The 17,946-nt window shown below is 36.2% G+C and overlaps 1 long non-coding RNA gene and 1 other non-coding gene across 2 annotated transcripts; one reads left to right on the top strand and one right to left on the bottom strand.

Annotated features, from left to right (window-relative positions):
• Positions 1-934: 934 nt before the first annotated feature.
• Positions 935-1,018, bottom strand: LOC148549055 (small nucleolar RNA snoR116). The gene has a single exon (XR_015898601.1). It is a non-coding gene; the product is annotated as a small nucleolar RNA snoR116 (small nucleolar RNA).
• A 14,725-nt stretch (positions 1,019-15,743) lies between these two features.
• LOC148549054 (uncharacterized) lies at positions 15,744-16,406 on the top strand. The gene is made up of 2 exons (XR_015896817.1): positions 15,744-16,076; positions 16,257-16,406. It is a non-coding gene; the product is annotated as an uncharacterized LOC148549054 (long non-coding RNA).
• The last annotated feature ends 1,540 nt before the right edge of the window (positions 16,407-17,946 follow it).

Genomic DNA, 17,946 nt, shown 5'->3' with positions numbered 1-17,946 from the left:
TTCTAAGTTGAAATATAACATAAAAAATTAAAAATAAGATATTATAAATTTTATAAAACAACACACTAAAATTCATATCACATTAGAATTTACTTTTCTAAACTATGCTATTTATATGAAACTTACGGATATAGATCGAATCCACAAATATCACTACTAAATTCACAAATTCTATCATAATTCGAATCGGATCATCTGATCCGATAGCTTTTCGAATAATATCCACAAAATTAGGATTAAATACAGATAATTATGGAGATATTATCCTCCGATCCATGTCGACCAAAAGGAGACTTCTGATGACATTGAGTTATTCATATGCTATTAAGGAATTTTCGGTTCTTAATTTCTTGTGTTCATTTATATTTCTTGTGTTCAATTTGGTCAGTTTTTTTCCATGGTTTTAAAACCGACCCTACCCCATATTTCATTCTAATTTCTAAATTGTTAGCATCCAATATCAAATAAAAAAGTTTTATTAAATGACATTTTTTTTTCAACGTTTTCTCTAAGGAACACTTTATAAAATATCCCTAGAAATTAGAATACGAAAATTAACAAAATCACTTTCTTAATTTCGGAAAAGTTGTTTTCTATTAATCTAAATAAAACCAAAAAATAATAAAAGAAGCTAAGGTTTCAAATTCATTAAACTCACAGACCAAAACATAGATTCGAAGAAAATATTTAAAATATAGGAACATCTGAATGCATAAGCCCGAGAGAATTCGAGGGCCAATGCCAGAATCTCAGCTCCAAATCGTTATCGGCAACGTACAGCACCGAAATCGCCATAGAATTAGGCGAATCAGAGACTCTAATTTGTTGCCTTACGCTGTCTTCTTCTTCCTAACCTATTCAGTCTATTTTATTAACATACAAAATAAACAGAAAAAAAAGTTCCAAGATTAAAGAAAAGAAGCTAATGATAAATAGGCTCAGAAAGTAATAGATGGCATCGAAAAGCTCAAATTGGCTTTCAGAGTTTGATGGTACATGAATTTAATCATCACGGCCTCATAATTGTAATTCATATCAGAAAATCTAAAAGATGGAACTAAAAATTATAAGAGACGATTGACAAAAATTGAAAGAGCAGGGATTAAAAGGAAACCAAAAGGAATAACTGAAGATGAGTAATAACGCATAGAACGAGGGGGATTAAATAGGTGAAGAGGTGGGTAGCTGCGTAGGAATCAAAAGGAAACCAAGAGCGAAACCCTAGTTTTAACGTTGTTGGCTGAAATTACGATTTTATCCTACTAACATTTGGGCCAGAAAGTCCATACGGTATTAACAGATCTTTCATTAACGAAAACAATAACATAGAGTAAATACCAAAAAAAAAAAGGAGTAAATAAAAAAAACTTATTGGCTAGCAAATCCTTCGATAGAGTTCAAGAATTTGATTATGGAGTTATAGTTGGTGTTTTAGTTGGAAATGGGTGTAGTAAGTGTATTTACAGCTTGGTGGATGTGTTAGATACAAGATCAAACACGTAGGGAGCGTGTTACATGCAGCACGTGGGGGGCGTGGAAGACACATGACAAAGGCTGCTTGGGTTGGCCAGCAACACGTGGGGGGCGTGCAGACACGTGGCGAAACCTGGTTGGTTGAAGCTACAACACTTGGGGGCGTGTTGAGTCAGCACTCATGAAGCGTGTTGACACGTGGAGGGCGTGCTGAGTGCTTCCCTCTATATAAGGCAAAGCTCGGTACCATTTTTATTGCAAAGAAGAGTGTTCTATCAGTGTGTTGGTAGTGTAATGGAGGGTACCGCAAACTTGGTAGTGTATCACAACGGTGAGATTATATGGAATACTCATGAGGGAGTGAGGTTTGTGTGTCAAAATCCGTTTTCGTTTGTGGTTCCATGCACCATGACGTTAATAGAGCTTCAGAACGGTCTCTGTCAAAGCATGGAGAACGGCATCTTAAGGAGAGTGAGCAGAATTCTATACTAGAATCCGGTTGTAGTTTTTGGTGGTCTAATACAGTTTGATATCATGCCGATCATTGACGAAGCGAGTATGCAGAATATGTTCTAAATTTACCGGCAGACTCAGATGCGACAGTCACAGATTGAGCTATATGTTGAGTTTGAAAACGTAGAGGCAGATGGGATTCAAAATGATTTAGATATAAAGGATGATAGAGTTGCAGTGTACGAAGGAATGAATAGTAACAGCGAAGAAGACTTCGAAGCCACTTATGAAGCCGGCGACGAATACGAGGATGGTGATGTGGGAGTTGAGGCAGTAGCGGAGAATGTAGTGATTCATCCCTCGGGTAGTCAACTGATGAACGTTCCACATTTTATGCGTAACTTGGATCTTGATGCCATGCATGCACAGAAATTTTCAGAATATGCAAACATAGGTACGTGATGATTGAATAATACAATTTTGTTAATTTATATTATGGATTGATTAATGAATGATGATTTCTGCTTTCTGTAGACATTGCTGATCTTGAGGACAGAGAGTTTAGAATTGGAATGGAATACAGTTCTAGAAAGTTCGTCGTTGTAGCAATTAGAAGTTACACTATCTCTAGAGGAGTTGACTACAATGCGTGTGAGTCTAAGCCACAGACGTTCTATGAAAAATGCAAGATGTATGGGCGTGGGTGCAACTAGCTTATCCGAGCCAGCTTGATACAAAAAAAAAGTTGTTGGGAGATACGCAGATACAGCGGTAGGCACATGTGCACAATAGAAACGATTTCACAAGATCATTCCAAGTTGGACTCAGATATAGTTGCTGAGGCTATAAGGCCATTGGTCGAGACTGACCCGTCCATCAAGGTGAAATCTATAATAGCGGAAGTCCAATCAAGGTTCAAATATACCATCAGTTACCGAAAGTCTTGATTGGCAAAGCAGAAGTCCATAGCCAAAATTTTCGGTGGTTGGGAGGATTCTTACAAAGATTTGTCATGGTGGCTCTCGATCATGGTTCAGAAGATGCCTAGTTCAATTGTCCAAATAGAAACACGACCACTGTACAACGGAAATGAGGAAGCACACGGTGAAAAAAAATACTTCATCGCATATTTTGGAGTTTCAATCCATACATTAGGACGTTCAGGCATTGTAAGCCTCTAGTTTAGGTTGACGGCACACACCTATACGGAAAATACAAAGGTACACTTCCGGTTACTGTTGCACAAGATGGGAACCAAAACATTGTGCCTATTGCTTTTGCCTTGGTGGAAGGGGAGACAGCTGATGCGTGGCACCTTTTTCTCAGGAATCTGCGAATGCATGTTGTTAGAATAGATGGTGTGGCTATGATCTCAAACCGACATGAGTCAACCCGAGGAGCAGTAAATCGTTCCGGATGTGACTGGCAACCTCTAAGAGCATGGTGGATGTTTTGTATAAGGCACATCGGCAGCAATTTCTTAAGGATATTCAAAGTCCTTCACTTGCAAAAACGTGTTGTCAACATAGGGTATTCAAGAATGGTGGAGGAGTACAACATCAACTATGAGAGGTTGGAAGAGCAAGGCGAGGCATATGCCAGGTGGTGCGATGCCATTGGACTCCGACATTGGGTATTGGCATTCGACGAGGTACATCGATGGGGCCTTATGACGACGAACCTTGTCGAGTGCATTAACTCAGTGTTGAAGGTGCCCAAAATCTACCTGTGTTAGTGCTCGTCTGAGCAACATATCATCAGTTAAATGAACTTTTTACGCAGAAGAGTGCCGAGACTCACGAACGCAAGCGTGCTGGATTTACTTACTCCGTATTTGCACAACAGCAGATAGAAGCAAATATGCAACAAGTTGGGAATATAGTTATGCACCGACTTGATAGACAAAATGAGGTGTTTGAGGTGCACGAAATGACTAGCGGAAAGGTATTAGTTGTTGATCTTGCGCGACGGACCTGTGACTGTGGGCACTTTCAAGTGGAACCACTACCATGTCACCATGTTATTGCTTGCTGTGCTAACTAGCATCTCGATTGGCAGTTGTATATGCATGATGTTTACAAGATGACAGAGGTTCGTAAGGTATATAGATTTGAGTTCACACCATTAGGCGATCTCAAGACATGGCCTGCTTATGAGGGACCCACATTGGTCGCTAATCCCGCCTTGAGGTGAACGTCAAAATGTCACCCCAAATTGACCCGATACTTGAATGAAATGGACTCATGCGACATGCGTGGTCCTCAGATATGCCATCTCTGTGGCGATCAGGGTCATAATCGAAGTCAATATCCTCAGTGTGCTGGACCAAGTGGTGCTGGTGAGGATGATTGTAACACCCTACCACACTAAGCTTTACGCTTAAGCCGCAAAACAAAGGTAGTGTCGTATTACGACCTCTACAACATAATGTATACATATAATAGTAGAAGGAATTATTATATACAAGGAACCTTGAAGAATAGATGAAATAAAAGTCGTGAAATAAAAGCGCAATGCTCAAGAAACGAGTTAACTTGCGTGCTAAGAAAACTATAACTATCGAACATAAGACAATAAAAGTAGGAATAGAGTGCCAAAGATACAAAATAACAAGCTTCTAACTCAGCCCACGAAGTCAAGGCTGGTCGGAGAATATTTACACACACACACACACACACACACACACACACACACACACACACATATATATACATATCCAAAACCCGAATGTACATAAACAAAATCCTGTTTCTCCATAAGCCTCTAAGAGGATCAAAAGGAACAAGTTATGCGGAGAGAAAGCTTAAGTACATATATATACAATACTATACAACAAAATAACCCGATAACCACTTCGCTTCAGAAGTCCAGATGCCTAACGAGGTGCCTCTCGACCTGCATCTGAAAAACAACAACATAGTATGGGGTGAGAACCAGAGATTCTCAGTATGGTAAAGGTGCCACACACATAAGATATAAGTTCCTGGGAATGCCAGAGGAAATTCTAGAACGCCGACACTCAGATTATAGAGCTTAAAGTATTAAATAGAAGCCATAAAAAGGTGGTTTTCTAAAATTATCTAAGCCTAACTTAACTTAATCTTAAATCTAAGTCCCATACTGCCATTCCTCCATACCTCAATCTCCGTCAGTATCTCACAGATAAATAAACAGATAAAGGCAAGCACAATAAGGTTACAAATACTGCAGGTAACAAATATACATTTAATCATGGCAAGTACACTTAGGCACACACAGTTAATGCACAAACAAGTAATTCAAGTAGTATGCACATGATACATGCATGTCCTATGACTGATGAGTCTCATCTATCGGTTATCAAGCCAACCCGACAAGTCCGGTTTGCTAAACCATTGGACTGTCCCCCGATGTGCATCCTCATGAGTCTATACATAGCTTTTACTCATATATATATCAAATCGCTCAATGGGGGTATCATTCCCGGGAATTTATAAGTGCCCGGTCACCCTTACGTCGTAGGGTCAACAGAGTATCAAGTTTTCAACATGGTACACGTGGTGGCAAGCCACGGTACTTTACCCATGGAATCTCGTATCTCAGATCATTTAATCATTCAAGCCAAGTATCATACATGATCATTCATTTGATTATCAAGCCAAGTATCATACATGATCATCCGTAACATTTCATAATCAATTCATCATTTTTTCAGCTTTACTTCACCTCCAAGTTATTCCCATATCCTAGCTTCATCTGATTATTAGGTTTAACACTACCATTTATGACTAAAGGAATGAAAATAGAGGTTTAGAATTTTGAAATAAGGTTTAAAACTAAAAAATTTATGTTTGCTGGAACGCGTGGCTCACGCGTACGCGTGGGAGTGTAAAGATGCAGCTCGCGCGCGTGTTCCTTTGTCATGTGTACGCGTAGGTGAAAACTTCATGTCACGCGTACACGTGGGTCATGCGTACGCATAGACATGCATGTTGGTCCACTACGCGTACGCATGGGGCTATACGCGTATACACAGTTGAAAATTTCATGCCACGCGTACGCGTGGACATACGTTCTCCAAAAAAACAGATCACCCAGAGAGTTGCATAATTAGGAAATGTCACCTGCATAACCACATATTCCACACCAAAATTTCCAACGAGCATAACTCAATCGTTTGAAATCGTTTTTCTTTCGTTCTTCGAACGGCATAAACTTCACGAACCCAATTTTCATTTAAAATAAGTTGAAATCAATTTGGAGTTCTGGAAGTCAAGTTATAGCCCGCCAAAGTTCAGCCCAAAATCAAAGTTCTACAAACCTCATAAACCTCATTTCATTCAAAAATCTCAATTTCCATTCATAATCATACCTACAATTCTCAACATAACAAATCATTTTTTATCATTAAAATAACCACCATAACAATCCATTCCTTAAATCAACAATAATACACATACATTTTCCTAAAATCCATCAAACATTACCAACCAACCAACAAACATCAAACCACAATAATTCATTAAATCACCAATTATCCAACAAGCCAAATCAAATATGTCCATTGTCAAGATATTAAACATTAAATATACACCTGCATTCCAACTTATCATATGGTCATCTAGCCTAAGTTTTCACAAAACATTATATATTAAATGCGAGAAACCTAAACCATACCTTGGTCAATTTCCTCGTAGTGATCAAGGCAACTTATTTAAAACAAATACAGTCCCTCAAAAGTTCAATAAACACTAGGCTCAGCTTCCTCCAAGTTCCAATATTCACAATTTCAAGCTCCAATTATTTATTCACAACCTAATACACATTCAGAACACATATATACACAATTTAATACCCAAAACTCAAATTTAATAAAATTAAAATGAAATTATGATATCCTTACCTTATCCAAGCTTCGTATAAGTAAGAGTAAATGTTTTTCTCAAGCTAATTGGATCTTAAAATATCAAAGAGCAAAGAAATTTAATACCTCCACTTAATTGTCAAAAATTGGGGGAAGAAGTGGCTGAGAAAAATAAAGTGACTTACCTATGAAATTGTTCCGGTAGAAACGTAGAGTTCGATGCGGTGGTCGCGTGGCCGCAAACGGTGCGGCGATCGGAACTCGGACGAAGGAGTTATAGCATTTTGAAATCACCGTAAGGGTTTGGGGAATTTTTCTTTCTCTTCCCCCCGTTATTTCCTTTAGCACGTTCTGAAAGTGAGGAGGAAGAAGAGCCCGTGGCTCATTTAAATGCTAGGTCGGTTGGGCCCACGGGTTCGGTTCAACCGGTTTGGCCCGTTCGGTCCAATCATAGACCGTTTTTTTTAAATTAGTGTCAAAATTCTTGTTTCGATGAGTTCTATCCTAATTTAATATAATATTCGTATTTCTAATACTCTTTATTAAAAATTAATAAATTATTTACTAATTTAACGGAGTTTACAATGATGGTCCCTAGGTCTTTGTTGGTTTTTGTGTTTATCAGTTAATGTTTTTTATTTTCATCGTGTTTGTATTTTTAAATTTGGATTTTGTCAGTTGATGTTTTTTATTTTAGTCGTGTTTTTATTTTTAGATTTGAGTTTATCCATTGATGTTTAATGTTAGGTTAATAGTATCATTTACTGCCTTTGTGAAGTAAACATACAAAAGATTAACTAAGATTTACATTCACCTAGTTCTAAAACCATAATTAAAAATAAACATAGGTAAACATACAACAGATTAACTACGAATTATATTAACTTAATTCTTAAAACTAAATCTAAAAACCATAAACCCAAGCTCACTTCTTTCAAACCATCCAGTTCAATCCCTTACCCATCATGCCCTAACCGAACCACGACGGAGTAAACCTATTAGGTGGATTTCATTCTGTCCATAGGTCATACGGGTGTCTCTGAACTGAGTCATCGACATCCAGAGCGGCCGACCCACCTGCCTTTGCCGGAGCAGATGAACCGGAGTTGTACTCATCAACAACCTCGAACACCCGCTACGGTTGGAAGAAACCACTGTCACATGACGCATGATAAACCACTATTTTATGGTTTATCTTGTGCTTAATTGAGTGGATTTTATCAACTCTTACCCACTTTTTCATACTATTTGCATGGTTTTACATTTGCCTTCCTAATTATATGCTTTGATTGAAAACATGCTTCGTTAGACTTATAATTTCTAATATTAATCCTCTCTTATCACCATTAGATGCCTTGATATGTGTGTTAAGTGATTTCAGATATTACATGGCAGGAATGGCTCAGAGGATGGAAAGGAAGCATGCAAAAGTGGAAGGAATACAAGAAGCTGGAGAAATTGCTAAGCTGTCTAGCCTGACCTCTTCGCACTCAAACGGCTATAACTTTAGCTACAGAGGTCCAAACGACGCGGTTCCAGTTGCGTTGGAAAGCTAACGTCCGGGGCTTCGATTTGATATATAATATGCCATAGTTGCTCTGACGCTAGGCGACGTGACCGCGTGCTCCATGCGGACGCGTCGCAGTGACGGAAATTCAGCATGTTTGAATTCGCAACCAGCGAATTCTCGGTTGTTTCTGACCCAGTTCTCGTCCCAGAAAACACAGATTATAGGCTATAAAGTGGGGGAATGCATCCATTCATAAAGGGGCTCTCATAATTCACTTCTCATGATTTAGATTTAGTTTGAGAGGGAGATTCTCTCCTCTCTATTTAGGATTAGGATTTAGATTTAGGATTTTATTCGCTTTCAGGATTATCTCTGTTTATCAGGTTCAACATTCCTTTTTATTTACTCTTGCAATTTTATGAATTCTTCCATGTTACAGATTACTCTTTTGAATTAATATTACTTGATGTATTTCAGTTTAATATTGCTTTCTTTTATTTACATTATTGTTATTCCCATCTGAAGACATTTTTATTCCAGTAAATTTACTTTTTCCCCTTTTGGTCTTGGTTAAGAAAGCAGTAACTCAGGAGTTATCTTAGCTCAACATAATTGATAACTGTTATCTTTGATAATTGAACTGAACTTCAATAATCCCAATCTTTTCTTAGGAAATAAATAGGATTCGAAGATCAAACTAATTAGTCCCTTGACTTTCCTTTGCTTTAGTAAAGGTTAACTAAGTGGAATTAAGATTCAACTTTCATTATTATTGATAAGGATAACTAAGTCTGGACTTCTAATTTCTCATACCTTGCCAAAAGTTTATTTTACAGTTTTTTATTTATTTTATTTGTCATTTAAATATATCTGTGCTCATTGTCCAAGCTCCAAAACCCCCAATTTACAAAACTCATAACCAATAATAAGAATATACCTCCTTGCAAATCCTTGAGAAGACGACCCGAGGTTTAAATACTTGGTTATCAATTTTAAGGGGTTTGTTACTTGTGACAACCAAAATATTTGTATGAAAGGACTTTTGAAGGTTTAGAGACTATACTTGCAACGAGGATTTATCTGCAAATTTCTAGACCACGCAAAAGTTCCTCTCGTCAACGCACCCCCTAACGTGTGATCGAAAGCAGGACCCTACATACCACGGGCCATATCTACTGATGTCCCATGTGGATCAGCCGATCCCGATGGTAAAGGCATAGGGATAAGATCTGGCCAACCAGCATTGGCCTAATGCTGTAGTTGCTGATCTTCGTGATCGTCAATGAGAATCTGCGATGGGATCAACGAAAAGTCAAACCACTCATGGTCGGCTGGAATGGTAAGTATGGGCTGACTATGCTGGCTAGACTAACCCTAGTGGTTGTGCTGAGAGTGCTGATGACTGCGCATCATGTTATATTTTTCTATGCTTTTTCATATCAAAATTTTATTCATTTTGCTTAATTATTGAGTATTTTTGTGCTTAAGTTGTATATTGCTTTGATTTCTTTGAATTGTTTAACTTTGTAGAAAATAGTGGAAAAAGAAGCAAAAAGCATAAAAGAAGCAAAGGAAGCTGGCGTGCCACTTGGTGCTCTGGACGTGGTACGCCAAGCGTATGAAACAGAGAAGGGTTACTTAACACAACACAATGAGCGTGCCACTTGGAGCTCTAGGTGTGGCACGCCAAGCTTTTGAAGCCTACTCTCATCAATGGGCGTGCCACTTGGTGCTCTGGGCGTGGCACGCCAGGCTAACATTCCAGCGAGGGAGATTGAAGAGTTCAACATGGGCGTGCCACTTGATGTCGAAGGCGTGGCACGCCAACCTTAATTGTGACTTGGGCGTGCCACTTGGGTTCTAGGCGTGGCACGCCAAGCTTGAAAGAATGCAGTTCCAACATAGGGGTGCTACTTGGTGCTATGGGCGTGGCACGCTAAGTTTGTGAAGCCAAGATCTCAAAGAGGACATGCCACTTGGTGTTTTGGGCGTGGCACGCCAGGCTTGAGTTCCAGAGGAGTGATTTTGAGCCCCACTATAGGCGTGGCACGCCAGCTCGAGGGCGTGCCACGCCAACTCCTTTCCTAAAATGGGCGTGGCACGCCAGGTCTTGGGCGTGGTACGATAGTTCTAATGGCCAGAGAGGAAGTTTTGGTGCATCATTGAAGGCGTGGCATGCCAAGAATGGGCTTGGCATGCCAGTTTTACCACACAGGGGGCGTGGCACGCCAAAGAGTGGGTGTGGCACGCCGGGATGTGTGACAGACTGACCTCTTCACCTTCAAATGGACATAACTTGAGCTACAGAGGTCCAAATGAGTTTATTCCAGTGGCGTTAGAAAGCTGACATCCAGGGCTTTCTAACAATATATAATAATTTATAGTGGACATTCAATTTGAGGCCCAAACAACTCCATACTTTCAACGTTGCAAAGTGGGTCACAATCCAAAGAGCAAATTTTATTGGGCGTGGCACTTGAAACCACACCCCCACTTCTTCCTGCAGCCACCAACCTTCAACCAAGCCCACTCCAACTCTCATTCAAGCCACAATTGTTAAACAATCAAGGCCACAAGAAGCATCTAGGATAGTTTATTTTCATTTCATTGTAATTTGCTTTCAATTTCATTTAAGTTTGTAATTTAGGAGAGCCTATATAAAGGCCTTAGTTTCATAGAATTTGGGGGGGATAATTTCTGCTAGGGAGGGGCCTTCGGACTCCCTCTTCTCACCCACACTTCCCTCTTCTTCCACTTTCTTACTTGTAAATATTTTAGTTATGAATTACTAACTCTTTCCATTGGGAAAGAGAGCTTTATTGTTTTTCAATGGATTGATTGTTTTTATTCTTCTTATTCTCTTCATCTCTCTTTGATTTACTAGAAGGGATTTCGTTCTTCATGTTAGCATTCAATTATCTTGGAAAAGAGATTGAATGTATTTGGGTTTTATGTGAACCTTGGAAGAGGAATCATAAAACTATGCTTGAAATCCTTTCTCACACTTGAGTAGATTTGGATTTTGGGGTTGGATATTGTGACATTTAATCTACCCACTACTTGGATCTATGAGGATATGTGGTATAATCAGGGAACAAGCTTCATCTCCTCACATGAGCAACTAGACCAAGGAATTGGCTATTGATCAAGATTGGGGAGATTGAGTTACCATGGAATTGGGACTCAATCACTCATGATTGCCAAGAGGTCAATGAGTTGCATGATTGAAGATGAGATGAAATCAATTAATCCGGAGAATGCAATATCTCTTGATCCCAATGTTTATTTTATCTTTCTTTCTTTTATTTACTTTATGGTTATTTACATTTTCTGCACTTTATATTTCCAGCACTTTACTTTCTTGTACTTTACTTTCCTTGCCATTTACTTTCTTGCACTTTATTGCTTTCTTTTACTTTCATGTCATTTACATTTCTTGTTGCTCATCATCCAATTATGATAGTCTAACTAGAATAATCAATCAACTATTATTTACTTAATCTGTTAATCTCTGTGGATTCGACCCCACTCCTAGTGGGTTATTACTTGACGACAATTTAGTGCACTTGCCAAAGAACGGATTCATTTTATTTGGGGAGTGAATTCCGGTCATCAAGTGCTGAGAGTGGTGGTTGTGTCGATTGTGTCCACTGTGCTAACTGTGCCCACTATGCTGACTACGACGTCTGTGATGACTGCCCTCGTCGTGGTCGCCGGACTGGACGTGGTGGCTGGACTCACTGTGGTGAGTGTGATGGCTACCATGACTGTGGTTCGGTGGCTGTAGTATATAATAAGGAAACGGCTAAAACACTGCATTGTGAGGTGGACCCTGAGGTGTAGGTGGCTATGGTTCTGGTGGCTGTGGTGCTGGTGTCTGATATGGATGCTGAGGAACGTGCTCCGACAATCTCAGCATATATATGTACGTGCACACGTACCAATCCGGTACTCCACCGTCGGTATAAAGTCCCAGATCGGAACGAGGTGCAGATCCCGCAGCCGAGTGCTTCGCCTGTTGCCCTATTTCGCTATTCATATCCCATTTAAATATGTCCGGTCATGAAGTTACACTCCGCGAAGAGTGATGCAATGCTGGTCCAGTGGAATGTCTCTTGCTACTCGTGGGGGAGGTTGTGCATACCCAAACTGACACATCACTCAGTCCGCAGGATTGCATTCGACACACTCGAATGACAACAACGAAGCAACGATGTCACACACCTCAAGATGTCCTTGCAAGTCGTCGGGTATGATCAATCCGTCGTACGGCCGCCACTCAAACTGTCACATATTATTGGTATATTAGAACCCTAAATATTTGCCTCCTCCATGTAGTCTATATCTTGCGTAAATCTCGCTACAGTTTTCGATAACCATGCTGTGTGATCCGCTCCGAATGACTCCACCTGAAACATAATTCATTAAAAAAATTTAAAAAGGTCACAGTAAATCTAACCTACATCGTGAATATAAGGTAGGACTAAAATAAAAATTATTACTTCATGGCAACTAGTATCTCAGTCGGTGGAAGGGTTTGTCTCGGTATGGGCGTAATACACGGCATTCGCTCCTATGCCCAAACAAATAATAGATTAAGAGGCCATCCATTGGATTTGTATCACATCGTGATGCACGGCATAGCACTCTATAAAGATGCGCCAGACATGCTGACCCCCAACTATAAGTATGGATCCGCTCGAAATTGCGAAGCAATGGTAGATACTTCGAGTGGGCATATGCGGCCGACTTATCCGTGAATAGGGTCGAACCCAACAAATAGAAAATCTAGCATCTGACGTATCTCCTAATGGACTTTCCAGTGTCTAACGGCTCTGCGTCTCTGATACGTCGAACCCAACCCAACTTTATATAGGATTTCGAAGAACTACTGACTTCTGGTTCACGACCGAATATCGCGATGCTCTGGCTCTGTAGGAAGTCGCTACTACTACCTGTCCATCCGTTCACAGACTTTCTATCAATGGGTAGGCCAAATATATGAGTGACATCTTCTAATGTCACAGTAACCTCATCCACCGACAATACAAAAGTGTGAGTTTCTAGCATCCACCTTTCCACCAAAGGAGCTAATAAGGGATAAAATCCTCTTATCACCCCAATCCTAGAAATATGGTAGAATCTCGTTGAGCGTAAGTAGTTTTTGATCATCGAGTTCCACGTATGTGGCGGATCCAGTTTAGGAACCATCAAATTTCTATTAGGTTGGTTCCACAAAAATATATTTATTAGTTTAAATAAATAATAATTCTTACAAATAATAAATCGACATCAATATAAATATGGTTATAAATATTCACATATTTATTATAATATTTATTTATTAAAATATTTAACAAATATTAGCATATTTATTTTTTTTAAAAATATTTATTTATTAATATTCAAATTGTTGATTAAACATGCAGAAAAATAATAATTCCATTCTAAGAAAAATAATAAAAAAATTATATATTAACATTTATTTCTTTAAATATTATAAATAAATATTTATACTTACACTTCTCTTTTTAAATAAATAAATATAAATGATTTTTTTTCAAAATTAATAAAATATTTAATAATATTTATTTATCAAAATATTTATTTGTTCAATATTTAATAACAATATATTTTATAAATATTTACATATTTATTATAATATTTATTTATTAAAATTTTAAAAATACATGTTCGCATATTTATTTTCAAAAAATTAAAATATTTATTTATTCATTAGTATATTCATAACAAAAATTATAAAATATATATTTTATTATAGTATTTTTTATAACAAAAAATTAATCTCATTATAACAAAAACTTATATATTCATGTTTATATAAAATAAAATATAACTATATTTTACAAATAAAAATTTTATTCTAAAATATTTATAAAATACAAAAAACAATAATCCTACTATATTTAAATATGATACGAACAATAACAAAATTTAAAAAAATTTAAATACATCAAAATATAAAATTTATCAACTTATATAAATGGGATGATTTAAATAATTGATAATATATTTTTCGAGTGCCGTATAATTACGTATCATTTTTTAATGACTACAAACTAATAATTTTTTTTAATAAATTTTTTTTCTTTCAAACCGCTACTCACACTAACACTACCACTAACATACTGTAACACTCTCTTCTTCTTTCAAAGTAACACGCCCTTCTTTTTCATGTTCTTTTTTTTTCTCTCTCGGTGATCCCCTCTTTCTTTGATAATATGCATGAATGAAATAGGAAGAAGCTTCAATTTATAGAGTTTTAATGGTTGATTGCTGATTACCGAGGTGGACGGCTATTTTTTGCATGCAGACAGGCCTGCAATGCATCACTGGAACCCAGCAAAAACCTGTAACGCTTCACGGATTCTAGGGCAACACACCCCCTGCGTGTTGGTAGGGTACTGCTACTCGTCCCTACCCGCTATATCACCACGTTCCGTGCGTGTTGACGAGGGACTGACACGCCACTGACGGACTCAGACACCATGCCCCGACGTATTGAGTCTGATACTCACACCTCGACAAAACACCTTTTTCACCAATATTCAGCAAATACACCAAAGATAATTCCATTTAAAAAATAATTTCTGTAAATAAGTTGTAAAAAATAACAATTTTTTACCATAAAAAATCTAGATGTGTGTAAAAAAAAAAGATCTAAATGTTGAAAAAAAATCAACCACTAAAAATTTAAACTAACTTGTAACCATTAAAATTTAGTTTTCTTTGACAATTTTAACCAAAAGTTAATTTTGAAGTGACGTCATTAGTTAAGTATCTTACATAGGGGTGGAAAAAGGGTAGGCGGTCTGCTAAGGGCCTAACCTGTGTTTGGCTTGGCCTAGCCTGACCTGTTATAAAATAGCCACAGGCTCAGACTGTTATAAAAACTTTATTATGTTAATAGGCCAGACCCAGGTTTACTAATTAGCCTGGCCTGACCTGTCAGGTCTGTCTGGACCTTTTAATACATAATTATATATATAAATAATTTTTTTATTATTAACAAAATAATGAGATATTTAAAATTTACTATATTTAATTATAAATAATTTTGTATATTTTAAATACTTTAAAGTTTAAAAATTCTTATAAATTTTAAATATGACATTTTATATATAAATATATTTATTAAAAAATATTTTTTTAAATAATATTTTTATTTTTATAAAAAAAAATTAACAGACTTTTTAACAGATTTCAAATCAGGCCAGATTGAATAATAGGCCAGATTTAATACTTTAAAAAAAGTTTATAACAGGCTGCAAAACAGGCTGAGGCCAATCAATTATATGACAGGCCTGGCCTGTTTTCACCCCTAATCTTACATGACAAGGTATATTCTAATGCAAAAATAATTCATTTAATTAACAAAAATTTGTGAAATGAAATAAATATTAGTTTAATTATATACAATTAAAATATATCGATCGCCTTTAATTAAAATGAACGAGCGGCCATAATTTCTGTTCAACACGACATCCTTCTTTGTCATGCCAGACCTCTGTTCTGCCACAAGCTCTACCAGTGGCCTCATCGCACCGGCGCTCACTGCCCGCTCCTTGTTCTTTGAGCCCAGCTGGGATAGCTAGTGTCGTTCTTCTCACGGCTGGAGCCATTCATCAGCAGCAACACGAGTGTATGAGAGATTTGATCAAGAGCAAGAATACCCAACTTATCCACACCTTACATCCTACTCTACCCAAGTGCCGTAACATCCTCCCGCTCCCAAAGTTGAATACGTACAGCTTTTCAGTTCACCATAGAAGGAAGGTAGTTCATTCCTTCAATTAGGAATAATAATGTTGGAGGAGAGAGTAAGGATAGGAACAATTGATTGGGATTTTAATTTTTTTTATTTTTTATCCTTTTTCAGGGACTTTTTTATTACTTTCAGCTAATTAATCTGTGTTTTTTTTTGTTCTTATAATATTTGGAATGGAGATATTGCAGGGCAATGGTGATTAATTCGGAGGGAGAGGGGGCTAAGTAACTTTTTTTTTTCTTTTATTATTTTTCCAATTAACAGGAACCTTTGATTGATGTAAATAATGGTTAATTTTAGATAGTGTCAATAATTATGATGATGTTTTTTTTTTGTCATGTTTTTAACTTTGTTGAGATTTTTTCAGTGTAATTCCATGGCTACTATATGTTATTTTTTTTAACATGAAATGAAATTTACAACTTCTCCTTTGCACCTTCTATGAGGATAAGAGAGGGAGAGAAGGTTAAGAGAGAGTGAAGGTGCATTGAAGATTGAAGGTTACAGGAGTGAGAAGAGTGAGGATTTTTTCAGATTTTGCAAAATAGAATTTTCAATCAAAAAGATCACACCAAATGAAGGCGGCGACGACGTTAGGGTTTGAATGGTAAAATTAACCTTTAGAACCATGCGGAAATGTATAGTGCTTAAAAGTGTTTGTCTAATTTATCAAAAAAAAGTTAAAAATTAATATTTAATTTTAAAAGTATAAAAATAAATAATTATTAAATATTCAAAAATTATCATAAAAAATAAATTAGACAAAAATTAGACACCAAATTATAAACATAGTAGAATTCACCATCTAATTAATAGTGCCCCTGAAAACTAGCGTCTAGTCCGAATTGGCAAACAGATGGTTATCAAAATTACTAAATTAGTTTAAATCTTCAATGATCAAATTTATTAGCGTAGGCCAATTTGAGAAGCTTGAAAATAAATTTTTTGAGTTTTTGACTTATGAAAAAGTAATAGTATTAATATTTAGTATAATTTTTAAAATTAAATTATAATTTTTTAAGAAATTATTTAGGAGCTTATAAAAAAGTTAAAGAAAATAATTTTTTTCATAATATTGTTATTTTTTATTATATTTCTATAAAATAAATACTTTTAGAATTAAAAATACAAACACAAAATAACTTATTTATAAGTTACTTTTAATATAGTTATTTATTATTTAAATTATTTTTTAAAAAAAATTTAATTAAACAATTTATCCAATCTGAACCTAAATTTTTAATGGTTAAAAATTATTATTTAATCTAAAACAAAAGATGGATGAAAGAAGTTCTATGACAAAAAAAAAAAATTTCACGAAAAGAAACTCATAATGAGTACAATGTTGTGAAAATATGTTAGAAGTAGATAAATAAAAATAAATATTATATTACACAAAATTAGGCACAATAATTTTACAAGAACTAAACATAAAAACTAGCAAAGCTATGTGGCTAATGGCTAGTTCTCTTATACTTGTTGTAGTGTGTTGAAACTATCGTCTATAGGCAGTGGCCGAGTTTGAAGTAAATTTTTAGGGGATTAATATGCAATTTGAAAAAAAATATAGTTAGAATGATAATTAAATGTTAAAAATTACAATACATGCTTATTGAATATTTGAATATTTTTTTTAGTAAAAAAATTTAATTGAGAAAGTAACAAATATAAAATAATATTAAATTAAATGAATAAAAATATTAATCGATTTTTCACTCATGATTCAAGAAATTATAATTGTTTACCACTTGAAAGGTTAAAACTTTGGATATAATAACACCAATACTTATTGAATTTCTTAATTCTTTGTCTTAAAAAATTAATTTAAAAATCAGTAAATTGTAAAATGATATTAAATTAAATTGATAAAAAATTAGG

The sequence above is a fragment of the Arachis ipaensis genome, chromosome B8 (assembly GCF_059453495.1).
Source record: "Arachis ipaensis isolate K30076 ecotype BB chromosome B8, ASM5945349v1, whole genome shotgun sequence".
NCBI lineage: Eukaryota > Viridiplantae > Streptophyta > Magnoliopsida > Fabales > Fabaceae > Arachis > Arachis ipaensis.
Note: the sequence above shows the minus strand (reverse complement) of the source record. Positions and strands in the feature narration are given on the sequence as shown.